The sequence below is a fragment of the Haliaeetus albicilla genome, chromosome 13 (assembly GCF_947461875.1).
Source record: "Haliaeetus albicilla chromosome 13, bHalAlb1.1, whole genome shotgun sequence".
NCBI classification, from domain to species: Eukaryota; Metazoa; Chordata; class Aves; order Accipitriformes; family Accipitridae; genus Haliaeetus; species Haliaeetus albicilla.
Window position 1 is genome coordinate 40,844,429 of NC_091495.1, and position 27,882 is coordinate 40,872,310.

General features: G+C 40.5%; 1 protein-coding gene across 1 annotated transcript in view; it reads left to right on the forward strand.

Moving 5' to 3' along the window:
* Positions 1-1,010: 1,010 nt before the first annotated feature.
* LRRTM4 (leucine rich repeat transmembrane neuronal 4) overlaps positions 1,011-27,882 on the forward strand; it is a 576,595-nt gene continuing 549,723 nt past the window's right edge. The window contains exon 1 of the mRNA XM_069801084.1: positions 1,011-1,025. The gene's annotated coding sequence lies outside the window, so the exon portion shown is untranslated. The remainder of the gene's footprint in view (positions 1,026-27,882) is intronic.

Below are 27,882 nucleotides of genomic sequence, written 5' to 3' on the forward strand. Positions count from 1 at the left end.
TATAGTGTAGTGAAAAATGTCACCCTGAATAAAATTGATACTATCATGTATGTTCATGGTAAATTTTGACTTACATATGGCTGTGTTTGGGATAACCTTTAAATTCTAAATCCAACTTGGGGCTGATGTAATGCTTTTGTAATTAGAGGAATTTGAGCGTGTGGAATTTTTTCCTTGCTCTGAGCAGATCAGCTCTGCTCGCAGCTGTACAAAGTTCAGAATAGCCCTTTCCTGGAACATACGGTTCCTTTCCAGCACATGTAACAAATGGTATATAAACCTTTGTTTTGCTTCCTTTTTCAAAGCCCATATTTCAAAATGTTTTCCCATTGCGTTTCAGAAATATAAAAAGAGAGGGAAATTATTCACAGAGCACTGGTGTGCCGCCCCCATATGCTTTTTCTGTTTTGTTGCACATGAGCAATTGTATGATGACTTGAAAAGTTGAGTTTCTGGAAGGCCTTCATTTTCAGCTGCTGGTGTATGCCAACGAATCTGAATATTAAATCAGATGGAAACCAGCAGCTTGAAAACATGCAATCTGCTCTGTGCTGAAATGCACATCTGTCTGATGTGTACTGCAGATCTTTGGCTCCCACTAAGGTTGTTTGAGATAACAAAAGAGCATGTTTTGAAAGCTCTGAATGTTTTTTATTTTGGCTTTTTCTTTTTTTCTTGTGTAAAATGCTGAATTGACTGTACTGGAGCCAACAGCTTCTTGATTTTCCACAAAAACTGATTTAACAGAATATAGAAATGCTGGCTTTCCTTACCCTGTTGAACCAACGTGCTCCCAACCTCTTGGTACTGACAGCACCTTTTCTCCTGGAACATCGTCTCAGCTAAAGACGGTGGAGAGAAATACAGATATCATTGACTTTCTGTATCTGCTTGTTTCCCAGTGAATTCAGGGGAGTCAAGGACATGCTCAGCACCTCAAGGACTGATCTCGAAGAGAGCAATCAAGCAGGCATTGTGTGCGTCAGTGAGTGAAGAACTTGGGAACTGATTTCTGCCAACAAGAGGTAAAAGCTGCCAGGGTCTGTTGCTTGCCTGGGAGAATCCACATCCAGCTATTTGGTGATAAACAGTTTAAGAATAACATTTGCATGCAGCAAGGAGGGAGCGGACCTGCATTTCAAACTGCTGAGGAAGCCTGTAGGCCAGTCTGGTATGTTTAATCAAAGCATCATTGAAAAATGGAATCAGTACAGATGTGTGTGTGCTTAGACTATATCCAGTGCTGATGATTTTCTGCGGCTAGCTGCTGCATAGCAAAAGCTCAGATGGCTGTTGGATGTGTCTCTTGCATAACTACATTTTTCACATGGAAGTGTACTAGCAAAAAGAAACTCTGTAGAAATACCTTGTGTTCTGATTTTTTTTAAATAGTATCTGGATTTCTACAAAGTTCTTAATAGCTAGTCCAAGGATCCCTCCTAAGTGGACAGATCTATATCACAGAGGGAGGTTAGATGACATTGCTGAATCAAGGCTTTCTGTGTTTATCATTTTTGCTCTATGATGGCACGTTTATGTATACTGGAAATTGCTAGCAAGTGGGGATGTGCTTTTGTTGATGTGAATCAATACCAATGACTGAGGGCTCAAGCAAAGCTGAGTCCTAGGAAGCTGCAGTCTAGAGACCTGATTCTGTTTTCTTTTTACCTTTGTGAATCAGCTTTATTAGAGACAGGCACTGCAAATGTATACACGAGAGGGAACGTGGCAGCTGTCTAATCATTTTCGGCCCAACCCATCAAATCTGAGGGGGTTTGCCCAGCTAAGTGTTTTGCTGTTGGACTTGATCCTCCCAGGTCTTGAACAAAGCAGAGAAGGAATTGAAGGAGCTCAAAGTTTCCAAAAATAAGACCCTCAAGACTTGCTTCTGCTCCCGCTCATGCCGATATCAGAACTTGCCTAGTTTTGGAGACCAGCCGTAGCTAAAGCCAAAAGCGAGCGGGCGCACATCTGCGGCAGTGTCACGCTCTGCAGATTGCATGAACGTCCAGAGCTGTGCTGCAAAAGATCGCTGCGGGGGGGAGAGGAAGAGGATGAGAATGCAGCTGCTGGCTCCAAGACCTGAGCTAAAAATCCCTTTGCCTGTGGACACTTTATCTGCTAAAATGCCATGCCAGTGGGCCTGGCACTGGAGGACAGCACTGCTCCCGGTACCAGGACTAGCTTCCAAGCCCCGTTGCCGTTCTTGCCTTCAAGTTACGGTTTCAGTCTCATTTGTGGCTGGCGAATCATTACTATCAAGATTTTCTGTGCTATAGTTTGGCCAAAGTTTGAAAGTGTGGTTTGTTTTTTTTATTTATTTATTTTTTTAAACTATAGTAGGAAAATGTTTCCTTGCTTGGTGAAGAGCTGTCACATGCAATGTGGATGATGCGTCGTGTGCTTCCTATATAGTCAACCATCACCTTAGGGTAAAATCCTGTCTCCGTTCTGGTCCCAGTGCATCACTCCAAGTTCAGAAATTCTGACTGAAAGCAGTGAGATGATGTCTGTGTAGCGCTGTATATGGAATAGATATTAACCCATGTGGTTTTTAAAACATATGTATGTGTAGGTGTGCACATTTTGTATATGTATGTGTGTACACGCATGCACACTTCCTCCGGTTTGAAGTCATGCTCCTGGTAAGTAATGCAACAAATTATATTGGTGATTCACTGGGTAATGTTGTTCTCCTCCTGTTGTTACAGATACATACATGTTCCTTATTAAAGGATATACAGAAAATAAAAAGTACATTTCTTGTCTGCAAAAACTCAAAGGCCCAGTCATAAATTCTCTTGTTCCAGCAAACCAAAAATACTCTATTACATGCACACAGCTGTAACTGCACTCCAGTGTGGTTATGCCTCTGTTCCAGAGCAACTGTTTTGTAAAAATATCTTTATTTGTTATTGCTAATGGCCAGCACGGATATTTACCAGATACCGGCATTTTAATTTCTGCGCTATTACTCGCAGCTTCCCTGCATACTAAAAATTCCTTTATTTATGTTGCAGAAAATGTGTTTGAGGACTTTTCCCATGGCTCTCCCATAGATGTCAAGCCTCAGACTATACCAACGTTGTATCGAAGAGGTATGTGTTAAGCATTACTTCATGTTTCCAGCGCCTGCGTGCGTATATTCTGATGATGAAGTTAAGCCATATTAAATGCTAAGTTTACCTGAGGGAAGTGCATGTGGCTCCTGTGCAAGCCTCTTGACCAGGTAACTGTGTCAAGCTGTCTTGTTTCTGATAATATATGTACCACCCAGGTAGTTGATTTGGAGGGGACTGTGGATCGGATGGAAGTTCTGCGTAACATACCCGTTCTTACCACTAGTGAAATCAGTGACAGTCTTTCTGTTGTCTCCAGTAAGCTTGGGAGCATGTCCCCTGTAAGAAATGCAGAAAACAATACCGGTGATTTGATAGATAACATGACTTTGATGCTGCCGAACTGCCACAGCCATTTCAATTGCTGTATAATTAGCGTCCCAAGACGCAGTCATAAACCATTATGTAGGCTTTGATAATGGAAAATCTCAGATGTAACCACATGGAGCTGGGGCTAAGACTCGGGTTTAGAGATGTGTACGTGTCTAAACATTCAGGTGTGTTAGTGGGATTTTCTGGAGCTCTGGATTGGGTTAGATGCCTAACTCCGTAGAAATCAGTCCTGGATTAAACATAGGCTTTGAAGATTGAAGACATCTAGGTTCCTAATTCCTACTAGGCGTAACAGTATCTTAATAGGTAGAATCCCATGGAGAGTTACACATGTGATCTTTGGGAATCTAGGTCTGTTACTGGATTTTTTCAAAAAGTCCACGATGTGTCCTTCTGCGTCTTTCAGAGTGTAAATCATTTTTGAAAGCTAAGAACATCCAGAAAAACCCATCCCTAAGAAGAACACCTTGTATGGCATTTATACTTCCGTTTATAAAATCTTTGGGGTAAAAGGTACTCCATACATGTAGTAGTTGTTGTGGTTTGGGTTTTTTTAAACTGAGTGCTACCATTAAGTTGTATAGTTATGTCCATAGATAACTTCCCCTAAACTTCCCAGAACATAGCTAACCATATCGGTTTGTTTTGTAAGGCTCTCTGAATAGGGTTTGGGAAGTTAATTCCTTCGTTTAAAGATGAGCAACGCTGGGGACTGTTGCTGCTTAAAGTGTCCGATACGCAAAAGATCAGACCTTAATTATTAGTCTCTAAGCACCACTGACTTCTGAGTTATCTGCTGCAGGCATCGTTTGGTATATCTCTGACCTTGGTTCATTTGACTGATAACAAACTTGGGAAATAGGAAAAAAACCAAACCAACCCAGTGAATAAAATTAACATCTACTTATTAACAAAATTATTTATGAGGGAGCTGACTCGAGTTCAGTTAATGGCTGGAATAATTTTTACAAGAGAGGAAACCTTGCCTAATTGTGAGGTGCAGCTACACCAACTTGTTTCCTCACTGCCTGCTGCAATTTTGGGGTTAGATGCTCCATTGATGCCGGTGGGCTCCAGCCACAGAGCTCTGCTGATCTGCCTCAACTGTCCTGTCAACTCTGAATCTGAATTTATACCTGCAGGACAGGTTCATCGATAGTGTTGCTTGCTGCAGTTCCCCTTGCAGTGTTAATTATGCAATTCTCCCAGAGCATGAATCTATGTTGACTTTGAAGATAAATTAATTACCCTTGCACTTGCCATCGGCCTTCCTCTGTCGGTTAAGGATTATCTTGTGCCCCCCCTCTTCTCTTTGTGGATCAGAAAGTCAATTAACTGGTTCCCCATCAGACTTGAAATCTATGGGGGGGGGGGAAATCAAACTTTTCTACAGCTTGGACTGGACTTCAACCAGATTTCTTTCTTGTAACTTTACAGCTCAAGGCAGGTTTTTATTTTCCCTGTAGCATTGAGAATCCTTTGTTCAGTCCGGATTATCAGCCGAGGCTGGTTTATTTCCTAGATTCTTGCTTATTTTGTGTGGGTTTAGGTTGAAAGAAAGTTTTTATTGTTTCTCTGGTTTTGTTTTGTCTGGCATAAAGATACATTTAGGTGAGTGAAAATACTAATATGACAAATCAGGCCTACAGATTCAGGTGCAGGTCTTTTGTTTCCATACAAGAACAAATAGAGCAGTAGGAATGACCTTCCTACCAACCGTATCTTATCTTTATTAATGCAGTATTGTTAACAAAGTGCAAACTTTGTGCACAGATAACTCCTAAGTGGCTAGAGACAGTGTATGTGGTAGAATTAAAGTATCTGAGGAGTGGTTGGCAGGAGAAGAGATCTAGTTGTACTGGTTCTTCTGGTTCTTTTCTGAAGAGCTGGGTTGTAGATCCTTAAAATACAGGAAAACTTTTGCAAGACCGGGTCTCATTCTCTGAAATGTTGACCTGTCCCAGATCCTCCCAGCTGCCTTTTGGGGTTGGGAGTGCAGAAAACCCCATGCTCCATCAACAGAGGCATTGAAATTACTGATTAAATTCCAGATCTGAAATTAGAGAAGGGTTAGCACAACTTCCCAGCATAGGGAGCCCTGCCTTGTGAACTCCTTGCCTAACGACTGTCTCCCCCTTGCAGCTGGTGGAATGGCATGATAAGAGCAGTGTCTGATGTGAGTTGTAAAGGTGTAAATTTTCTTGGGTTGGAGGAAATAGCCCCTCTCACAGCTGTGGTGCTGTGCACTACAACTGCTGCACCTGCTGCAGCACAACTCTCTGAATCACTGCCTTTTTCTCAGCTGCATAGAAAATAACCCAAGCCCTTGGGTTCTTCAATCCAGAATGATTGGGAATATTTTTGCAGAACACAAGAGTCACGCATCCTTGTAAGCAGGTTGTATTTCTAAAGGGATTACAAAGGATTATGATGAGTTACTAAGATCTGTGCATCTTTACCGGGCCTCTTGCTGGCATAGGATTTATTGGTTTAGAAAAGTCTTCATGAAAATAGCAGATTTTCCCAGAGACAGCAGGGAAATTAGTATTCCTTTTGCAAACATCAAACTAGCCTACTTTGTTACAATTTCATTGTAAAAAGTCTGCTTATGGCTCTCTAATAAACACTGGTTCCATTCCCACAAAGTGACACTTGCTGAATAATGTGTTATAGCTCTCAGTGACTCCTTCCCAGAGACTTATCATGAAATCTGCAGAGATAATTACCACAGCAGGAAATGAATACAAACAAATGCAGTTTCCCCCTTGCTTTAGCAACTTTCTGAGATTGCAGTCTCTGATGCCAAGTACATTTTTCCTGTTTTTTTTAGTATCGTTAAAACGATTAGATTTTGATTCATAAGATCTATCCACCTACTTAAAGATGATTGCAACAGTCCCACTGAGTTAAACTGGAGCTGCAGCTTCATCCAGAAAACAATTGCTGTATGGGTTGAATTATAACCAATTTCTCAAATCACTAAAATTCGTTGTCCCAGACAAGCGCTAAGATTAAATCCATCTCATCTGATATTAGGCATTAATGTAGTCAGCCTTGCTTAATACACTCCTACATCAGATCTGACTCGCCCGGGAATTGCCTCTCTCATTGTCTGCTGTTGACTGAATTTATCATGTACAGCTTCCTAATTTAGATGAGTTGAGTCCGGGAGTTAAGTGTGAATGTAACATGAAAAAGTTACCTGCTACACTTCATTCATTTCCTGAAAAAACCAGTGATACATAGGATGGTGCTAACTTGACTAGTGTGTTTCTAAAGCTGCAAAGAATTCTATTCTCTAAGGTTTCTCTTTGGATGAGCAGGTTCATCTTCTTGCCATGGTTCTTTGGTCTTTTAGTTACGGTTATTTTCAGGTTCTCTGTCTTAGAGTGACTTTATCTCTTTCCTTTGCAAAAAGTCCTCACTAAATTGTGTTCTGTTTTTTATTATATCCTCTAACGGATGAATTGAATTGGTTTAAAACACCAAGGTTTAAAATCTTTAGATTCAGTTTTCTATTACAAAAATTATCCATGTATTAGGATACAGGGGAAAAGAAGCTGTCAGGTAGGAGGTCACAGGAGACTGTAGTCTCAATGTAAATAAGATTGATTTATATTTCTTCTCCCTCTTATATCCAATATGATTTAAAAAATGTTGCAATTATTTCCCATTACGTGATGTTTTTAGCTTGACCATAGCAGTGTAAGGGGGAAAAAACCACACACACAAAACCCCTAGAAGAGGAAACCTTTGAATTTGATTCTGATACAAATAACACTATAAAGGTGGTGCAAAAATAAATGTTACTATTCCATTTAATAGTGGGATATTAAACATGCTTTCTTTACTGCAGTATCTAAGTCTTTTGTGTATTCTTTATTTAGTGAACTCTTCAACCATCTTTTTATTTGTTTTGGATTATGTTTTCAGGTGCTACTTGTTTATGATCACCCCATAATTAGAAATTTAAACTTCTCTGCGGTTGCTGTTATGGAATCAGGCAGGTTCTCTGCTGCTGTAAATTGCCACTGTTGCATTTAAGTCCAACACTTGGTCTGTGGTTATGGGGGCTTTGTAAAGATCTGGCAGGTTTGCGTTTGCACTTTTATACAGAGTAAAATTAGAAGAGATTCATTTTTGTTTATCTGCTTCTCATAGGCAGCTCCCATATTTCACAGAATGAATTATAGAATGGTTTGGGTTGGAAGGGACCATTTCAAAGCCATTACGCCTTGTCGTATCACTACAGGCCCTTGTAAAAAGTCCCCCTCCGGCTCCCTTGTAGCCCCCTTTAGGTACTGGCAGGCTGCTCTAAGGTCTCCCCGGAGCCTTCTCTTCTCCGGGCTGAACAAGCCCAACTCTCTCAGCCTGTCTTCACAGGAGAGGTGCTCCAGCCCTCTGATCATCCCGGTGTGCCTCCTCTGGACTCGCTCCAACAGGTCCACGTCCTCCCCGTGTTGGGGGTCCCAGAGCTGGACGCAGTACTGCAGGGGGGGTCTCACGAGAGCGGAGTGGAGGGGGAGAATCCCCTCCCTCGACCTGCTGGCCATGCTGCTTTTGATGCAGTCCAGGGTACAAATGAGTATTTGTAATACTCAAGTAGTGTACAGGTATCAGTGGAAGTTCTTTGGGAACGTACGTCTAAGAAAATATCGAGGAACGGCTTTGAGTTGAATGCTGAGTTGTTTTGCAGCAGCGGAATCACAGGACTGAGTTTCAGTCATTTCTCTGTGCAGTCTGTAACGCAACCAAGAACCCCAGTCCCATCTTCTGAACCCAATCCCAGTGTTTTAGCCCACAGGAAAGTCCTTACCACTTTTTCCCATTGGCCTTGGTCTTTTCAGTGTCTTGAACCGAATTTTGGATCCATCCTTTCTGCTCCAAACTTCAATTGTCACCTGGGCTTTGTGGGCCAGCTGGATCTCTGCTTCAGCTAAGCTGCGGATAAGCTGCTTAGCCTTTAGCAGTAATTGAATCAAAGCCAAATTCCCAGGCCCAGAAGGTCCATCCCTGTTTAAACAAAGAGAGACGGTAACGTGTGTGTGTGTGTGTGTGTGTGTGTTTCTGCTACCAAGGAGGAGGAAATTACTCCTTTGAAATTGAATCCAACAGGGAGATTGTATGTCTTTACGATTCGTGAATTTTCCAATAAATGTGTTTTCGTCATGTTAGTTAGCTCATAAAACTGCTTTACGCAAGTCAATCTGAAAGACTTTAGGAGAATAAATCCCTTGTCATCAACTCAGCAGGGCAAGTTTTTGCCTTTAGTGGCCACTTTTAGTCATCCTAATTTTCCAGCAGAATTTAATTTATCTATTAAGTAGATAACAATCTGGATTCAGCCCAGCACCTGTCCCCACGGAAAATTTTGACCTCAATGCCTTAATGTAGAGGTGAAAGCTATGTGCAGAGCATGAGCAAGGAAATAGGAATAACTAAGGTATTTTGCCAAAATTAAACCATCTAGTTCCTGCTTTCTTTGTTGCATCCGTGTGGGGTGTGTAAAACAGATAAATTCAAAGAAATTCTGAGAGCTGTAAACAGCTAAAATAGAAAGGCTTCACAAATTTTTATTGATTTTATTACAACTTTTTTTAAGGAAAAAAAAAGATGCCAAGGTTTTCAAATACTGAAATATCTTATTTGAAAGTTGAACCTATGAAAAACTTCTATTCCTTTATTTGCAACCACTGCTTGCTTCAAACGCATTTGTTTTCTAAACTGTTAATGAGAAATGAAGCTTGTTTTCCTGGATTCCAGCAGTGAACTAATTCAGTTTTGCAGCTTCTGGAGCAGAGCTGACACCCGTCTGATTAAGGAAGCGCGTAGCCGGGGTACGGCTGTATGCACAAACACGTACCGCGTGGTCCAGGAGATGCAACACGTTGTGCTCGGTTATATTCACCATCCTGTAATCTGGTCGCTGCAAGATCCACCAGATCGGATGACCTCTCAAATCACTTTCTCATTGCTTGTTTAAATGTATTTTTCAGTTCTAGATTGAATTTTATAGTGCTGGGTGAAGGTGGAGCACTTTTCCATTGCTCCATCCGCAGTACACAAGTATGCAGCAGTCGGTTTTACCTAGCCGTTTCTTCAAACTATCTGTTTTTAATCATCTGTAATTATTAAAATGTTATGCTTTTTGATTGTGTATCTGTTCAGGAAAGCCAAGATGAAAGTCAAATATGGTAACGTTTTTCTGTCAGTTTATTCATAAGGCCTCAGGAAACTAATGAGATTTATTCTGTGAATTAGTTTATAATTGTGCTTTAACTGCACTGTGACATTTAATAATGTCAGAAGGATTTTGCTTTAGGCAGAGTGATTTCAGCCTCTGTAGAAAATTAATTACCACTTTCTGAATAAACTACTTTTTTTTTTTTCTTTTGTGAGCTAAGTAGTATTTTCAAGGTTAAGCTGCTTTCTGATATTTTGAGGGGAAAAAAATGCATTGAAGATGTACATCTAGCTTCCTGATTTACATACAAGGAGCTGACTGCGTTAAGTAATCAGAACCTATTGTTATTATAAGATTCTTCAAATGTAGCCTTAATTTTGGTGTTCTCCAGCACCCAGACCTTGTGTGCCTGGTTTGGGGAGCTGCAGAGAAACCCGTAGTGCTGTGCGGAGCTGTGGAAGGAGCTCCTCTCATCTGCAGCCCCCCAGCAGTGGGACCTGCTCATATGTTCATATATTCCACTATTTAGCTTGTTTAGACAAAGCCTTAACGAGAACCCAAGCCTGTCCTGCACAAATACCATCATCTTATTCTGATGCACTTAACAAGAGGGTTGCTGGCTTATTCTCTCTTTCACTGGATCTCCAAACCTTTTCAGTACCATAATAAGCCTCGATTATATTTTCGTAGGGGACCTAGAGGAAAAAACAGCTACTGAATCTACACATTTTCTTTCACAGGATCAGAGTTTAATTAAATGTTTCATTGTTTGGAAAGTGTGAATCAAGCTAAATATTGATAAGGCTTTCTTAAACATGATTATATAGGAAAAATAGCAAAAAAAAATTCTGGGGAAAAACTAAAAGCTTGATATATAGGATAATTTTGAGTATGCTTATATGCATGCATTAGATTATAAAATTAAATACATGGAGTTGTTTAAAAAATAAAATTTTGAGGTTCACACATTGGTATAAGCTTTGAAGTGTGTTTATACGTGCATCTCAGTAAGATCTGCTAAAACTGTTGTAATTGTTGCTTTGCTGTGGTGTCAGGAATAGATACTTACACTGGAGTGTGTGGGCTTTGCAAGGGTACAGCAGCAAGGCAAATTAATTTAAGCTGCCCAAATGGGAAATCAGATGGATTAATGATTTTCAGAATGACAGCTGCATTTACACGCCTTTTAGCCAGATCACTTTATATCAGATCCAGTGCTTATTGAACTCAATGGAAAAAATGGCCTTTGCTTTAAAGGGAGTGGAAATGGTATTTAAGGACAAATATTTGTCCATAGCTCTATGTACTCCAGGTCTTGAAATTACTGCAAAGTTTCAGAAACTTTCAGTATTAATAGTGTGCCTGCTCACTTTTCCTGCGGTTGGTATTGCCACTGACAGCTTCCAAAATCCTTTCAGGGCTGCTACTATAGTGAATAACTCCTTGATGATCTCATCCAGGCCACTACCCATTTAAAACTTATTCTAGGTACTTGGCACACTAATTACCATTGTCCCACATTCTGTAACAGACCTGTTTAAAACAAATCTCAGTAGGAAATGGCTGTTGTCTAAAAATAAATGACTGAGAGCAAGGTGGTGATGCACAGGGAGATCTTATCAGCGCATTTTTTAGGAGGATTTTCCACCATTTCCAAGTTGGCAGGGTGTTAGCTCTAATCTGTCGGCGTAGCACCGCGGACACCCGTGCGTTGCACCGTGCTGTTGGGGAGGTTGGCTTTGTGTGTTCACTGTCCCCCAAAGCTTTGGGGGAAAGCCGCAGGGATATTCTAAATTTATTTGTCTCTCAAAGAGATGGTGTTGAAGAAAAATGATAGTGGAATGACACTGGCTAGAGGTTCATTGATGCTTTGGGAACCAAAGGTGAACAAAGCCAAGCCGAAGCAAGCCAAGCCCGCATGCCAAGGGGTGAGTTTCTCTTATTTACCCTGTTTTTAACATTCATTGCTCTCCATTCAGCTGTTCTGCAGCATGTATTTCTGCTCTGCAGGTGGGATTTTTATTGTTTCATTGTCCTTGCTGCCTCATGGAAGGAGGTATAAATGATTTCTCCCCAAAACCCTCGCACAAAAATAATTGGGCCCCAGCCCATCATCCTGCTTATTATGAGTGTGGCACAGTAAGCCAGACCAAAATAACCCACTCATCTGCATGGCCTGACTTCAGCTCTGACTTACAGAGCTGGCCGGCTGCTTGAGGCTACGGGGAGATGCGCTCCCCAGGGTGAAGGATTTAGGCTCTGGTTCATAGGAGCACAGAGAGGACTGTGAAAGTTTCAGCAGACCTCTGTTCTTGCAGTATAAATTTGTCTCCTAGCATCTACCTGCAGTAGGGATCCTCATGCCATGGGCTGTCATTGAAAAAGCCTCTATCCTGCCAATAAAATACAAGTTAGTTCCTGAAATTCATGCCGCAATCAATAGAAATTTTTTTTCATGGACTTCTATTGAGCTAAATTTCAATCCATACTTGCCTTTGGAGGCTCACAGATCAATCTGATATCGGGATCTCTGTTTCGATGCAGCTCAGTAGTTACCGCAGCTTGTCCTGTACTTGGTGCGTTGCCGTCCACGGGTAGAACCACCCTCAGCCGGAGCTCACGCCGCCGTTAGAGGCAGTTTTGCAAACATTCACTGATTTCCAGGTGAAGGAGGGTGCTCGCCCGTCTTCAGTGGTTTCCTGGTTGGCAATGAGCTGGGGACTTTGTGGGAGTTGGGGTTTTTTTTAGTTATGAAAACGGTGTCTGGCGAAAGCCGTCACCGTGCCGCTGCGAGTTAGGTGGTTGTGTTGGCTTGATCAAGTAGCGTGTTGGAATGGAGCGCCGTTAGCGAGGGACAAGACTGTCCTCATCCGCTGTGCTATGAGCTGCAGGTCTTCACAGCGAGAAGCGATCTCCAAATCTGTTATAGTCTTGGTGGCGTTCAAGGGAGGAAGATAGAATGGTAGTTGACTAATGAGCGCGTACAGCAACTCGGCAAAAAAAATTAGGAGCTATTCCGTGTCAGATATGTGCATTACTGATCTCAGAACGAGTCAGATACAACCACTTTCCTTTGGTGCTAGAACTCATCAAGAACAGTAGTATTGCCCAAACTCCTCAATTTCTCATTAAAAACCCCACACTTTAAAACAGATGATTTCTCCCAAATATTTAATCATTAGAAGTTTCATTATAATAACAACTTCAGGGTGCTTCCAATTAACTTAACAATAACTGTATCTTGGGCTAATAAATGTTCAGCTGCGGGCCTTGAATTTATTAGCCCAGGAAAATGGTTATTGCCTCATAAACAGGAAGCACCTTCAGGTGATTTAATGACTCATGTTTCTCTCACCCTTAAATTTAATCTAATAAACAGTTGAGATGAGAAAGATATTAAAAGTAGAAAAGCCAACAACAACAACAAACTTTCCACTGGCAATTACTTAATGACAAAATTGTGTTAATACATATTTGAAAACTCAGTCCACAACATTGCAGAATAATCTGAAGTTGTCGCTCAAGTAATTCACACAGTGTTAGATAACTTCTATTTTATTTTATTATGTGAGGAGTTGAATAAATAATTGTTATGGTAATACACTGCCTTTGCCATTAACATGATGTCCTACATCAGTGTTCAAGGACTGCACCTGAAGACATGCAAATGAGTTGCGTATTCTTAATGAGGATAACAACCTGCTCATTTTATCAGGCAAAATTTGATGTAAAGGTTGTGGGCTGCTGATTTTCTGTTCCATTTTTAAAATGCTGGATAGTATGTTACAAAAAAAAAAAAAAAGACTTATGTTTTTCATATGTATCATAGCAATTTTTTTTCCTCTTCAGTAATGCCTAAGAAGCAACATTTGGGGAGGGGGGGGACGGGGAAGGGGGCAGGCCGGTTAGGATATTTTGGTAGTGCATTATGCATCTTAGTTTTACGATTATTTCAGTGTGGTCCTGTTCTCGCATCTCTGCAGCCTCTTTTCGCATTTGTTCAGTTCTTGTTATTGTCCATTGTTTTCTTGTTGCAAAATAGGATTTTGTAGTTTTGTAAAACTGTCAGCCAAGGGCATCTGGCACCATATTAAAATCAAAGCATGGCTCACTTTTTATATGGTTTAACCTCTCCCTGTAAGAAAGTTTAGGACTGTGAATCCAATGCAGATAGCTCTATGGACAGTTCTACACTGGGTTTTAAGATGTTTTAACTCTAAAGTGCTCTTATTTCAGCATGGTGATTTTTTTTTTTTTTTCCACAATCAAATTTGAGAGTCTGACTTTCCCTTCGCTGCTTTTCTGGACTTTTTGAGATCTCACATGTTTGCAATAAGACACAACAAGTAGGATTCTCAGTACCGAAGGCCACTTCTGTAAGGTTGTTTGGGCATTCATAGTGTGGATTTTCAGAAAATTCATAGTTTTAAAATGGAATTTAGGCTCCTAAATCTCTTGGACACCATTGTGAATTTTTCCATAATCGCTTCTATGCCTCTGAAAACCCTAACTTACAAGACTTATTTCCAATTAATATCTATTCTGTCCATGGAGAATAAATGATACATTTCAGAAAGATTCATTAATATTGATGAGCTTTACATATGGCTAGTTAGTATTCAGAGTGTTTCAATTTGTTAAACAGAAAGCGTTTCAACTATTAATTATGTTCTGGTCATTCAATTTTCATCAAATTGAATAAAGTAATGTGTTGGAACAGAATGATGTGTTTGGACCAAAAATATCTTCACTGTTTCTACCTAGAAGCGGAACAAAAATGTTTTGCTCAGCATTTTTTTCTACATTTGCATGGCCTATTTTTCATGTATTTATTTTGTTTTGCTAGGGTTATGTACAAATATATGTCCAAAAGGATTATGCATGTTCCTTTGTGTTGGAAATACTATTCCTGCTTGCTTACAGGTGCAGAACTGAGGCAGATAGGGTCTTGGGTTTACGTAAGTATTTAACTTCACTGAGAGAAGAGCCGAGTATAATTTCATGGAGGGAAGAGTCATACACACCTCTTATATTAGGGTAAGATTTGAATTCAAGATAATTTAGTTCTCTTTGGATCAGAACTGCTACAAGTTTTTCCCCTTTCTCTTAAAATGCTATAGGACTGTCCAGTAAGAGGTAAGGAATTGAAGAAGGCAAACTTGCATTGTTCATGGCTGCCTGCAAAATATAAAGTTTTGTTTTTCATATAGGGAAATACTTTTATGTACAATGGAAATGATTGTTTTTGACATGCATTTGTGTGCGCACACACATGTATTTCCCAAGGAGCTTTACCTTTATTATCCCAGATGACAGAAAGGAACTGAAACAGTATTTTCTGGTTTTGAAAAACAAAGCTTGAATTTGAATTTTTGAATTCCATGTTGTTTTGGTAGAGAAGTATGCTTACTATTTCAACAGGCAAAACCACATTTAACAGTGAATTACACAGAACATCTAACAGATACAAAAGCAAGCAAAGACACAGAGGGGATCTTCTTTGCCAGTCATCTTCTTCAGCATTGCAGCCAATTTGGCAGCATCTTATCTGTGCTTATTTGAATGTTTCAATTACACACTTGAAAAAATACCTCAGTGTCATATGATGCCACCACGCAGTAAATTAATCCAACCCATACTTTACATTTTAGCCATTAAATCATCTATGGAATAATATTTTAATTAAAATCAAGTAGTTTTTGCTTGGCTTTCAGTTGTTAATGAACTATTGGTTGAAGACCAACTTCAGCTTACTATGGGCCAAAGAAATGGGTATTTAAGGTACTGAAAAGACAGTGGTGTTCAGACTTAGGGATCATTTAAGCGCTTCTAGAAAGGTTTTATGATGCCTCCTGCAGCTATGCAGAAAATGATTCTTTCTTTCTTTTTTTTTTTTTCCCTAAGAAGATGTCACTTTAGAGACTCGGTAAATTCCTAAAATAAGTCTTCTGTAGTTACTGTAAAAGAACTTCTGAAGTGTCAGCAATGCTCTGTCATTAGCCTGGAGTAAAAATTTAGATCCTTTCCATAGTGTGTCTCAAAGTATGCCTTGTGGGCCCCAAGAATCACTTTTTGAATGATTTTTATTGGGGGAAGGGGGGTGAGATGGAGAATGAATCTTAGATTTTAGAAGGATTTTTCTCCTTTCAGTGTTTCCCTGAATAGCTCAAATGCTGGCATTCACCATAGGAATCATTAGTGCTGTTAACTCAAAGTGACTTTGACATTAAAAAAGCAGTGTAGAATTGACTGCTGATTGCTGAAGAGCTCTACCAGTGCACAAATGGCAGAATATAATGGGTTTTCCCTGTTAAATTATCTCAATACACTTGCATTACCAGCTACTGAATACTTACCCCCCCCCCAATTTATGTGCTCTCTGTGCAGGGGTCTTTAGACTGACACTGCAGTTGACTGCAGCTCAAGATAAGAAAGGGGCTAGAAAGAGACATTTATTACTATTCGGAAGGCAAAGAACTGGAAACAACTGGTTATCCTTGCTTTGAACAGGGGGTTGGATCAGATGACCATGTGAAGTCCCTGCCAGCCTTAGATATTCCGTGATTCTATGAAATGGAAAAGGATGTGATGTTAGACACTCACAGAATTGCTTGAAGTGGAAGTAGTCTTTTTTTATTTGTTTACAGTTGGTAAATTGTAGCTCTGCTGAACAAGAAAAACTGAAAAGATTTGTCGTTGATGTTAGCAAAGCCTTTTTTTTTTTCACATTTTATGTAAGTTGCTTTTATCAGAACAAAGTTAATATGATTACCAGTAGCCAGTTTCCTTTAGCCTATGTCAGCAAACAATTCAGGCTGTTTTGTTTCAGAAGTGGTGTCAGCAGACTTCAGTGTATGAGAATACTCTCTGGTTTTCATGCTTTCATGTTTTTGCTGGTTTCAAGAATGGCTTGAAATGAATCAAATCTCATAGACTTTGTGGAGCCCTCTTTCATTTGTTCTTGTTTCCTGCAGTCAAGTACCTACAAAACACTGCTATAATCAAGTAGCCAGGTCTGATTACTACTTCAGGGGAATAAATTATGAATTTGAAGGGTATAGATCTGAGATAGTTGTCTGTCTGTGTTGCCATTTTGGAGGCAAGAAAGAAGAATTAAATTCTATGGAAAGGCTGTGGCTGTGTTTCGGTTCCTTAAACCTTAGGGGTAAGGCTACGTTAGCGGTGGCCTGCAGCAAGATGTGCCAAGTTGGAAGGCTTCTCTACAAGATGCCATTTGCAGTCCCAGCTCCTCTCCGTGTGAGGTTTAGGTGTTGGGACTAGAATTGCCATCCCTTGGGATGAGCTAATACTTGGGTTTTGTGATAGGGAGGAGATGCCTGCAGCTAGCAGGAGCAGGCGAACATTGCTGAGCTGCAATGGTCCAGGGCTCAATCCAGTGTTTAGGAGGTCGTTGGGAAGGTTCTCATCGGCTGTAGATAGCACCAGATCTGGTCCGTGTCGGGATTCTCTGAGAACCTGAGGTTGTCTTTGCGTTTCCATATTGATCACGCTTCCAGTTGCGGTGGTTTGTCCCATCGCTGAGTGAACTCGGGAGGCTGCTTTGTTCTACCAGCCCTCCAGCTCCCCGATCTTGCCTCACCATGCAGCTGCAGTTCTGTTAAATTTCTCTTGACAACTAATGTGTTATTGCAACAGGTGCCACGATATGAGGAACGTTTTAGTAGCTGGGACCTAGCCGGTGTGACGTTCTGCAGTGAGGAAAGGCAGCTGTTGAAAAACACGCGCCTCTTAGGCGTGCGCATACAGAAACCATTTATCTTCTTTACGGAGTCTAATGAACTAATCAAGGGCATGAAGGACTGCATTTTGTTACTATTAAAATCAAGCACTATTGAGACGGTTTTGGCTAAATCTGGGTCTTCAGACAAAGTAGGCGGCCTGTCACGAACCATTTAGGAAGGTACAGGAAATGTTTTTTAAACAGAAGAAAAGGCTGTAGAATCACTTGCATTCATAAAGCAGGATAATCCCTTGGCTTTATTACCAAGTAACTTTGATGTAGCATTAAAACAAATTTGCATTTTAATACCTAGTTCTTCGTATTTCCTCTTTGAGGTAGTCCTCTATTTTGGAGAAATTTTTTTTAAGCATACTTTGGTTGCTTGTAAGAGTGTTCCTCTAATGAGAGAGAGGTGGAATCAATATGTTACCGAAAAGTTTGCGTACCAGAGAGATCTTAGGAAGATGGTGCTTGGAGAGACGTGATGTCTCACTACCTGTGTCCTGACTCTAAGTATTCTCCTTTATCCAGACACTTCCAAATAGAAGTTTTTCCTGGAGAATGATGAACGCTTGTTGTGTGATCAAAAGGAAGTCCCTTAACATCTCTGCGTCTCAGCTGCACTGTTAGTAATAGGGTATTTACTGGGCTCTTGTGAGAGAAAATGTACATGTATAGTGATGCTCAAAGGTATCGTTACTGGGTTTGATCACAGAGAAGGAGGTTGATGCAATTCCAGGCTGGGAGCCTGGATGCCCCTGAGGGTGAGGACTATTTCATATCACATGCAGCAAACTTTTGCCACCACTCGATTGAGAAAGTTCGTGTGCTTCCACATGATTTTCCCTGTTGCGTCACTCTGCAAATCTTTCTAGTTATGTCCCTCTGGTTTTTTTCATGTATAAAAATGATGCTCTTGATAGCTTCCTAAATGACTGTGTGATTCAGAAATATGAAGCACTATGTGAAAACAAGAATGCTTTTTTTTCTTCTGTTAATGATTTGATTTTTTTCTAAGAATTTCTAACTTCTGTTCCGCCAGAAAATATTTCCAATGCTTCCAATGGTGTCCAAAGCAAAGGGCAACTTTAAGTTGACCATGTTTGTCAAATGATGTAATTTTTGTTTAATATACACAGTGTCCTAGGAGCCACACTAAAATATAAGATGTAATCCTAAAAGTTCTTAAGTTTCTTCCATACATATCCACTGTTGTGTCAATTGAGAATACTTCAAGCCTTGTAGGTGTCGTTCAGTACCATGGAAACTATGTATTTTTCTTCTTAGGGTCAGGTCTTCCTAAGGGTAGAATTTGGACCAATGAATTTGTCACTCTATTAATGGACCGTAAAATAAACTTCAGTGCCTCAGTTCTGCCAAATCTCCACTAAGCATTGTGCAGGAATCAATACCTTGTTTTTATATTACAGAAAGCTCTTTAAATCTTAAAGAACATGAAGAACAAGAGATCAAAGGAAGCATTGGAAAATGGCATGCACAATGAGAAGATTTAGAGCTAAAATAGTGCCAGTGATTAGGTGTTCTGAAATATCGAAGGCCTGGGAGTAATTCTTCTGGAGCACTTAGTGTAGCAGGTCCTGTGCTTTTCCCGGCAGCGCCTGCTACAGCTGGGCTGTTTCTGACAGCGATGTGGACAGGAGGGATCAAGAACCCGACCTGGACGGGCAACTCCCAATTTATTAGAATCTTCCCTAAAGGTGATGTTAGACTTTTAAATATCTTTTCAGTTCTGTTATCAGGTAGCCCAAGACAAGGAATATTCAAGGGCATAAGAGAAAAAGATCTGATTTTGTTTCTTTTTATCATGCATATTGAAAAGTGATTTTTTCCTCTTTTTTTTTTTTTCTTCCTGTGGAGCCAAGTAGTTAACACCTTCTTCTGAGGAGAATTAAAATGGGAAATATCTTTGAGCAAGAATTACAGAGGTGTGTAATAATTGCCTGGCATTTCCATACGCTCTGAAAGCAGTCTGAAGCTTTAAAGCAAGCATATTGTCCAATTCATCATCTTCCATGCAGCGTTTTTACTTTTAGCAAGGGACATACATCATAAGGCTCAGCAAATTTTAGCAATGGATTCTCAACACGGACAGATGGTGTTTAAGAAGCCTGATGAGAGGGCTGACTTTCTCAGAGTGTGGCAATGTCAGAAGAGAAGACAGCGTCTTGGGTTGTTGTCTCATTTTCCACGAGTGACCAGTGTTTGAAGTACAGCACGTTCCGCTGCTGCAGCACTGAGCCCAGCAAAAATTCTTCGGTGGACTTGAGGCAGCGTTGATGTGAAGCTAAGAACTGCCATCCACGTACGTGCTGGCATCCTGGAAAGAGTGGCAGAATTCCTGAACTTGAGATTATGGCCTTGCTGAGCTGGGGGGCTTGTGACCACCCAAAGCAATAGATTTGTCAAGCATTTTTTCCTCCCTGCTGCAATTGGGAAAGATATCCTAAAGGGCTCCATTGCGTGTTCCAAAACAGAGATGAATTAATAGCGTGATTTGCACTGTGAGCAGTCTCAAATAACTTGCAAGTTTTTTGTGCTTTGAAACTAGCCACATACTTGAAAAGGTCCTTCCAATCTCAAGTTCCATTTTCTTTCATTAAACTAGAACATAATTTTCAATCAGCTTGCGTATGCACTAAGCATGCCAAGTTTATGCAGTTGCAGTAGCTTCCCAAGCAGTAATCCACACCAGACAGATGTTGGATGTGCTGTATACAAAATAAGGCCACCTACATCCTAGCACTTTAATTTTAACATAGGAACTGGAGCTGGGAGAAACTAAGCTTTTATTCTGGCACGATAGCAAGGAGAAAGGGAAATAACCTCTCAATTTCATACAGCAGAAGCCTGCAGTATATTTGGGAGCGTCCACAACTCTTAGGCATTGATTAGGATCCTTCTATACCACGTATTAAGCAGGCAGGGAACAGAAAGACCATAAGAAATCTTTCAGTAGAATTTTAATATCTGCCTATGTGCCGCTTTGATATCTCAATATCATTTTGTCCAAGAATGGTTTCAACATTGTATGCGCTTGAATACTGAATAGACTTCAGTGATGAGGAAGCTGGAAGCAAAAGTTAGGCCTTTCACTCTTCATATTCCACAGAAATTTTACATTTTCTTTAATATCTCAACTGAGAAAAACTTGCATAGTCGAAGATCTTTCTTTTACCTGTTTTGCCAGAGCTTTATACAGGTGAAATGTTAATTAATTTTTTTTTCCCTAACAGCCTGTAAATGAGTAACACACACATAGCTGACAGCTTTCTACTAAAGCAGCCTTATAAATTGTTCTTTAATGGGACTGCCAGTTTCCTTTTCCTTTAACTGAAGTTGCTTGTTTTGCAAACCTCATTAAATACCTTCATTTTAATGCGTTAAAAGTATTTAGAAAGAAATTAAGTAATTCCTGTGTACATCTGTCTGTATTACCATTATTGTCAAGTACTTCCTCCCCCATTCACAGATACACTTAATTGCCTCTCAAATGGTTAACTAAGTCAGAGTTAACATCACACCGTGTCCCTAAAGCCTAGGGAGGGCTACTCAATCTCTGCTCCTGAAAGGAAGATAAACCATTACTGTAAATTTGTCAAGGTCTTTCATACAAGCGTAAGCAATTAACATTAATTGTTCAAGATCATTCTTGTTCAAGATTACTGTGGTATTATTTTTCACTAATGAAAGTAGAGAGTTAATTAGTTCTTTCTTATTAAATGTTTTAGACAAATATCCTTTATCTCAAATGTGAGTGGGCGTTTGGGCTACAGGACACGCCACCGAACCTTGAAAATAAAACATTTGGGAGAGAATTGTTTGCAAATTTTGCCACACGGTGGTAATATGTACTTACTGCTTTTTTTTTTTTTTGTCTAAGAAGCCTTTATTTTAAATTTCTGTAAATTCTCTTTTACCTTAGCTTGTCTTGTGTTAACAATCTTTTGGGGGTAATTGGCTGGTATTGGTGCATTGCATTTTGTTAGGATGGAAGACTTTGTGCTGGAATACTCTCAAATTAACCAACAGACTACTAGAAACTTGGTATTTGTGACAACCAAAGGACAGCAGGGTTGTGCTTCTGCTCTGCCTTAGATTTGATGTTAGCTTACTGTGTTTGCAAATACATGTAACCCATGCCAGCAGCTGCGGATCGTGACTTTTGGTAGTGGCCCACAGTTTGTTTCCATCTTGTCTGAAAATGAAACTTTTTTTTATGAAACAAAAGTTCTGTATTGGACATCAGAAACACACAAGCACTTTTCTTGTGGTAAGATTTATAATTTTTAGATGCTCCCTTGTTCCTTATGTGTGTGCTAACATGGAATTAGATATTCATCATCAGCAAACAAAGCCAAGTGGGATTGAATGGGGTTTCCAAGGAGCTGCCTCTTCAAGGTGTTGAGTCTTCAGGCTGAGGTACAAAGAGCAGCTTTTTTATAATGCAGATCACAATATAGCTCTTAATTTTCCATCTGAGATGCTTAGATGCTTCCCGCTTAGTCATTAATAAAATAAATTAACTTCAACTATAAATAAATTTAGAAGTTTAAATCTTAATGAGGTCACAGAGATGGAATCAAAGGAGGTATATATGTATCAGTGAAACTGGGGGACGTAGGGCAGTCACGGCAGCGCAAATATAAGAACCATCTTCTGCCTCTGATAGTTGAAGTACAGGACTAGAACTGTCTACTCAAATCTACTAACGAGGTGCAGCTGTTAGTTATCTAGCTGATATTGAAATTTCAGAGATTGTCAAAAAAGGGAGAGAAAATAATGGGTATGAGGGTCCAGCATCATCGTGCTTGAGAGATGACTGTCGAAGACTGATTTTTCAAAAGCTATTATCTTGCTTTAGAAATGAGCCTCCTGTCCACCTGAAGGAGAAGCTCTTTCTAAAAATAACAGACCTAGAGTATCTTTGAACTTCCCTTATTCCAAAAAGACAGAGCAGCCCACGGAAAACAAGGTTTCTGTTGAGTCACTTCTCTGTTGTGGGTTGTCCATCTGTCCTGAGCCATAAGAAACTCACCCTATTATTCACTTTATTACAGATGTTCCTAAGGGTAGGAAGGTTTCATTTTTCAAGACAACCCTTGCCCCCAGCCGTCCTCTCCCAAATAAAACAAACCCTCTTATCATTAAATTGCCTTTCATGCAACATCGGCCAGTAACAGCAGAGGCGGCGAAGCCTTGTCTCTTCTCTTCCTCTGCGGACTTGTAAAAGGTTAAACATCTGCATGTCCTCGATGTAATTAGGATGCGATGGGACAGTGTCTTCTTCCCACCAGCTGCCAGTGAGCCTCCGTGCATGGCTCGGGCAGTCCTGAAGCACTGAGGAGGGTCAAAAATTGTATGAATCCTATTAAAAACCATATGTATAAATGAAAGCTTTCTGCTCTGCGCTCGGTCCCAAGGACATATTGTGAATCTCAGCTGGTCAGAATTGGATTCGGTTCATCTGTTTCGTGCGTTTAGTGCCAGGGATTAAAGGACGGGAGCGGAGCTGGGGCGGCTGAGTGCCCGCGTGAAGTGCGGAGGGAAGAGCTGGGCAGATTAAGGGCAATTGGATCAGCGTGACCAGGCCACCGAGATGGCACAGCGGTCCAGATGGCGAGGTCTTAGAGCGAAAAGAAGCGGCGAAAATATTTCTAGCAATGTCAGCTGGGTGTTTTGTCTTAGAAGAGAGTCTCGGAGTGGCTGGAAATGGAGGTCTCTGACTGAACCCCTGGCCGCGTTGAGGACATAAGGGTTTGGTGCAGTTCTGTCAGCCAACCAGTTACTTCTATTAGAATTTGGTTTAAGAAAATTTCAGGAAGCAGGAGAAGCCACTTTGTGCGTGAGTAGAAATAATGGTGGCCTGTATTTTTCATTTTACTGGAGGCTACCGCGGATTTCATGCCAGAGGAAGGGACCAGGGAGAACTACTCAGTGCTGCAAAGTTAAATGAACAAACAGAAACCTCCGTCACCAGTGGGACGGTGGCAGCGTCTCAATCCCATTTTGTCTCTGTAACGTGCTTATGATCCAGCTTTGCTCAGTGAAACACAGGGATCAATTCTGCTTTTTCTTTGCACCCCGTTATTCTTTCTGAATATCCTGCATCAACACAGGAATGTTATTCTTTGGCTTTATAAAAGAGAAATTACTTTCTTCCTCAGACAGTGCTGTTAAACCCAGAGATGGGAGTTACGCAGTATGGGATCTATCCCTTTTTTAGCAAATGTAATTTAAAAATATAATCAACTGTTGACTTAGTTTGTTCACATTAAGTTTTAAGAAACCATTTCATAGGCTAAATGCATTGCTGTTAGAGATCACGTACGTGCTGAAGGTGGTTGGACTGAGGTTTGCATTTCTGCTATAAATGTTGCACTAAAACTAATGTTTGGCTGAGATTCAGGCTCAGATGGGGTTTTTGAAGATGTATTTTGTGGCACTCGGGTTTTGAGAAATATGAAATAGTTTTTTGTTGTATTTCTCCTGTCAGTCCCCTGGGTGTTTTTTTGATGAAACTTGGCAGATACATAAAACTTGCAGAGATCCCATCCTTGCTTTTTTTTTTATCATGGGGCCTTGTCATAGTGTCAGAGAAGAGTAGAACTTGTAGAGGCAACAAATATGGAAAAAGGGATAATTTTTTTTTTAAATATAAAGCTGCAAAGAGTAAATAGAGTTGTAGTGGTTGGCAGAAAAATATGCAAAAGGCTGTAAGTTTTGCTTTTCTTTCTTTTGACCTGTACTTAAAAATGCCTTGCTCTTCATGTGGATACTTTTGTCTTGACAAGAAATTGAGAAACAACATCACATTTCTGGTGACTCTGCACACCTAATTTTTGAGGATTTTGTCTTCTAAAATTAAGTTGCTTGTTGCTGTGGCTTTAAGGTAAAGAGATTATAATCTGTTTGTAGTCCCATTCTCCTTCCTTCGCTTGAGGACATGAGTCTGCGGATGCTGGCCAATGTACCCTGTGCCCTGTTAGCGAGCGTGGGAGTACATAGAAGGCTGATGGTCAGAAGTGGCAGGGCCAAAGGTCCCCAAAATGTCACAGTTGTGCAGCCGCTGTCAAACTCAGGCTTCAAATTCATCCCTGCTATCTGCCCGGAGAAATCCAAGCTTCTCATTTCACCTCCTCATTGAGCAGGACAGAGTTCACATGAGTGATATCATGCTGGAGAGTAAATACAAGCAAAGCCCTGTGGCCTTTCAGCTGCAAAGTACAGTGGCGAGTACGCATGGATCTAGATGTCAAATTAATTATCGCAAGTTTAATTAGCTGTAATTGAAGTGACCTATAATTTCCTATTACTTGACTGGAGTATACTAACAGATGCCCTTTGCCTGTCCACTTCTGACTTTCCTTCCCCTTAAAAAAAGGTGCTGTTGCTAATACGAGATCTATGGAAATGGCAGAAAATTAGCAGTGATTTCCGCATCTGTTTCAATTTATGAAGAATATGAGACCCTTTGACTTAGAGGACATCAAAGCAGACCAGGTTCTGGTCCTCCTGTTCAGAGATGCATCTAATTAGTGCTAATAAACGGGGTGACTTGTGGTGAATTGTTACCAATGAAAAATAGCCTTCAGCTCTGCCCCGTGGCGACAAACCACCCATACGAGTCCTCCACTTGCTTCTTCCTCCTCGTGACAAAATTGTTCATTTATTCTCTATACAGAATAATAACCTTTCCTAGTAGGACTATTATTTCCTTATTCTTGATCGTACAGTCCTCACAGGGTTGCTGTAAATATACAGCCGCGGTAATGGCACACCTACACAGCATGCGTGTGGGGTCTATTCTTTCAAACAGTCCATCTGACCAAGGCGAAATAACTTTTTGCTACCCAGATTTAGGAAGTGTTCAAACACAGTTAAGGAACTGATTTTCTTCATTGCTTTGTCCCATCATTCTTCCTGCCTTCTGGTGATAAATTATGCAATAGCCACTCACAGCACCTGAGACTCCCTTCTAGTTAATTTGCTATGAGGATATTGTCATGGCAGTCACACCAAGGGGCTCTTCTGGGAGCTGGGCTGCAATTTGATATATTTGTTAATAGAGCCACACTGACAATGTCTTCTATGATATAATTGATTGGAAAAGTAGCAGTGTTCCCGGTGTGGTCTAGCAGGTAAACATTCAATAAATTAAAAAATAAAATGGGGGAAATAGTTGCCCAAAGGATTCTAAACTACCGTGATGTACAAAGCACTAAAACCCAAGAGCTTATGCAGCTGTAACCATTCAAAAGGCACTTACCAAATTACAGAAACTAAACAGGATTTGGCTGAATTAGCAGTGAGGTAGGAGACCTCTAGGGAAAACCCAGGTGCTGCAGATGCTTTGGTTCAGCAGGTGCTGCTCATTCGCTAAATAGGTATTTAATCAGTGCCCCAGGAGGAATTGGAAAGGAAGTAAAGCTGGGATTGCTTGTGCTCTGCAACTTTGTGAGAGTAGCTGCAGTTTCTGCCGCCCATCAGTTTGAAGGTAATATATATTCAGATTTCTTAAATGTACTAATACTTCAGTTAGAGAGAAGTTCTTTCTGCTGTACCCTTGGAGATGTTGGCATCTGAAGGTCTTTGGTGAACCAAGCCGATCCTTTTTCTTGAGAGCAGCCTGTGAAGTGCTGTTGGTGTTTTGAAAAGTATGTTTGGGATGAAAAGAGATCCTTGATATTTGTGCTGTAAAAGCCTGTGCTCTGTTAGAAAATGGGCATGTTGACAGTCTTTTCTGATGTGTACGTGATGGGTCCCTGTTGCTTATTTAGGAACTACTATAATAAAAGCGACTGGCAGTGGTGACGTACAATGTGAGTCTTCCCCTTGACTTTGGTGGTGTTTACCATTTTAAGATCCTTTTTTCTTCCCTTGCTATGCATAAAGTCTATAGGAAACATCTCTTAAAATAACAGGAGTGTTCTGGGGCTGCTCCTAATTTATTTCAAGTCCGCTTTACACCGCTTTTTACAGTACTAAAAAGACTAGAGGACCTGTTACGTGTCTGCAGTGGTATTAGAACACATGAGAATAAAACCAAGTCCTTCAAATGAAAAGGTTCGTATCCTGATCTAATTCTCTAGCTGCTAGGCAGACAGAGAGGATTGCTTCCTATGGTCTTATGTATGTTTTAGGATCACAACAGATAATGTCCTGCTGGCCAGGAGCTCAGTTAGCAGTGGCATCTGCCATCCCACTTTTCTGTTGATACCTCCTTTTAAACTCTTGGGAAATGCGGAGCCTCACAGAGCATGTTTTTATTAGTCAAGTGATGAGGAAAATAATCTTTTCCCTGATAGCATTTCAGGAGCTTCTCTGGATATGTTTTGTAATGTTTTGCCATGCAAAATTGCTATTGTTTTTCTACTTCTGAGTGTCACTCAACCTTTCTCACCTTCCATCCAGCAAAACCCTGTCGCTTTGTAAAATCTGCTTATGACAAATGATACTAATAATTTTTTTTTTTTTTTTTTTTTGCGCCACCCGGACTGATTTGTGATCATGCTGGTCTCTGAGATCAGATAGGGTCAACACTTCTATTTCAAGAACCCATGTGGTGCTGAGGTTGAGTTAAAGTGCTCCAATTCCTTTCCTCCATGAGAGGGAAACTGTTGTTTTCAACCAACAGTTCTAACAGTCCCAGAGAGACTTCATGCTGTGGTTTTTTTCTTGTTTTATATCTAGTGCTGAGAAGAGGAGAATGCTAGCACTCTCAAATGTATATGATTATACAAGTCCTCTCCTTTCATCTCATGTGCTTTAAGTAAACTTCATCTTGTGTAATATTTGGTTCTTTTTCAAATGCATTAATTCCTGTAGAGATGAGTAGTTACAGAATAGACTGAAATCTAATTCTGAAATCCCCCTCCATTGTGAAGGTGTTTGCAGAGGAGAACAGCAGCAATAGTATCTCATCTGAATCGATTGCAGGAGATGGCAGGAATACAAATGTTGCAGAAAGCAGGGAGTCCTGCAGCGTGCTGGCAGCTCAATACAGAGGGAATATGAGCTACTAGATTTCTATTTGTGAAGTAGGATGTTTTGTGTAATCATGGGGAAATAGTTGCCTCTAAAATTCATCCTCTTTTTTTCTGTACTCCGTTTTTTTTTTAATATGTTATGAACCTTTCCTATGCACTACAGTAATCTTGTATAGGCAAGTTTAAAAGACTGTTTCAGAGGTCCCCTTTGGGCTATCCAGTTTTATGTAGACAGGACACCGAGGAGCACTGAACTGCCTATTACTTTGGAGCAGAAATGGTGCTGCAGTGAGATTGATAGCAGCCATGTGCCTTCATATACAATGCTAGCTGCATAAATTACAGCCTTTTAACGATACGTCATAGCTAAATTTCAACTAAAGCGTAGTTGTGCCTCTGTTATTTCAGTTCTCTCTAATACATGAGTATGTAACTACGTATGCCAGGAAATGAAACCTGGTATCTGAGATTGGGGGTGAGAGTGGGGAGGAAGTGTAG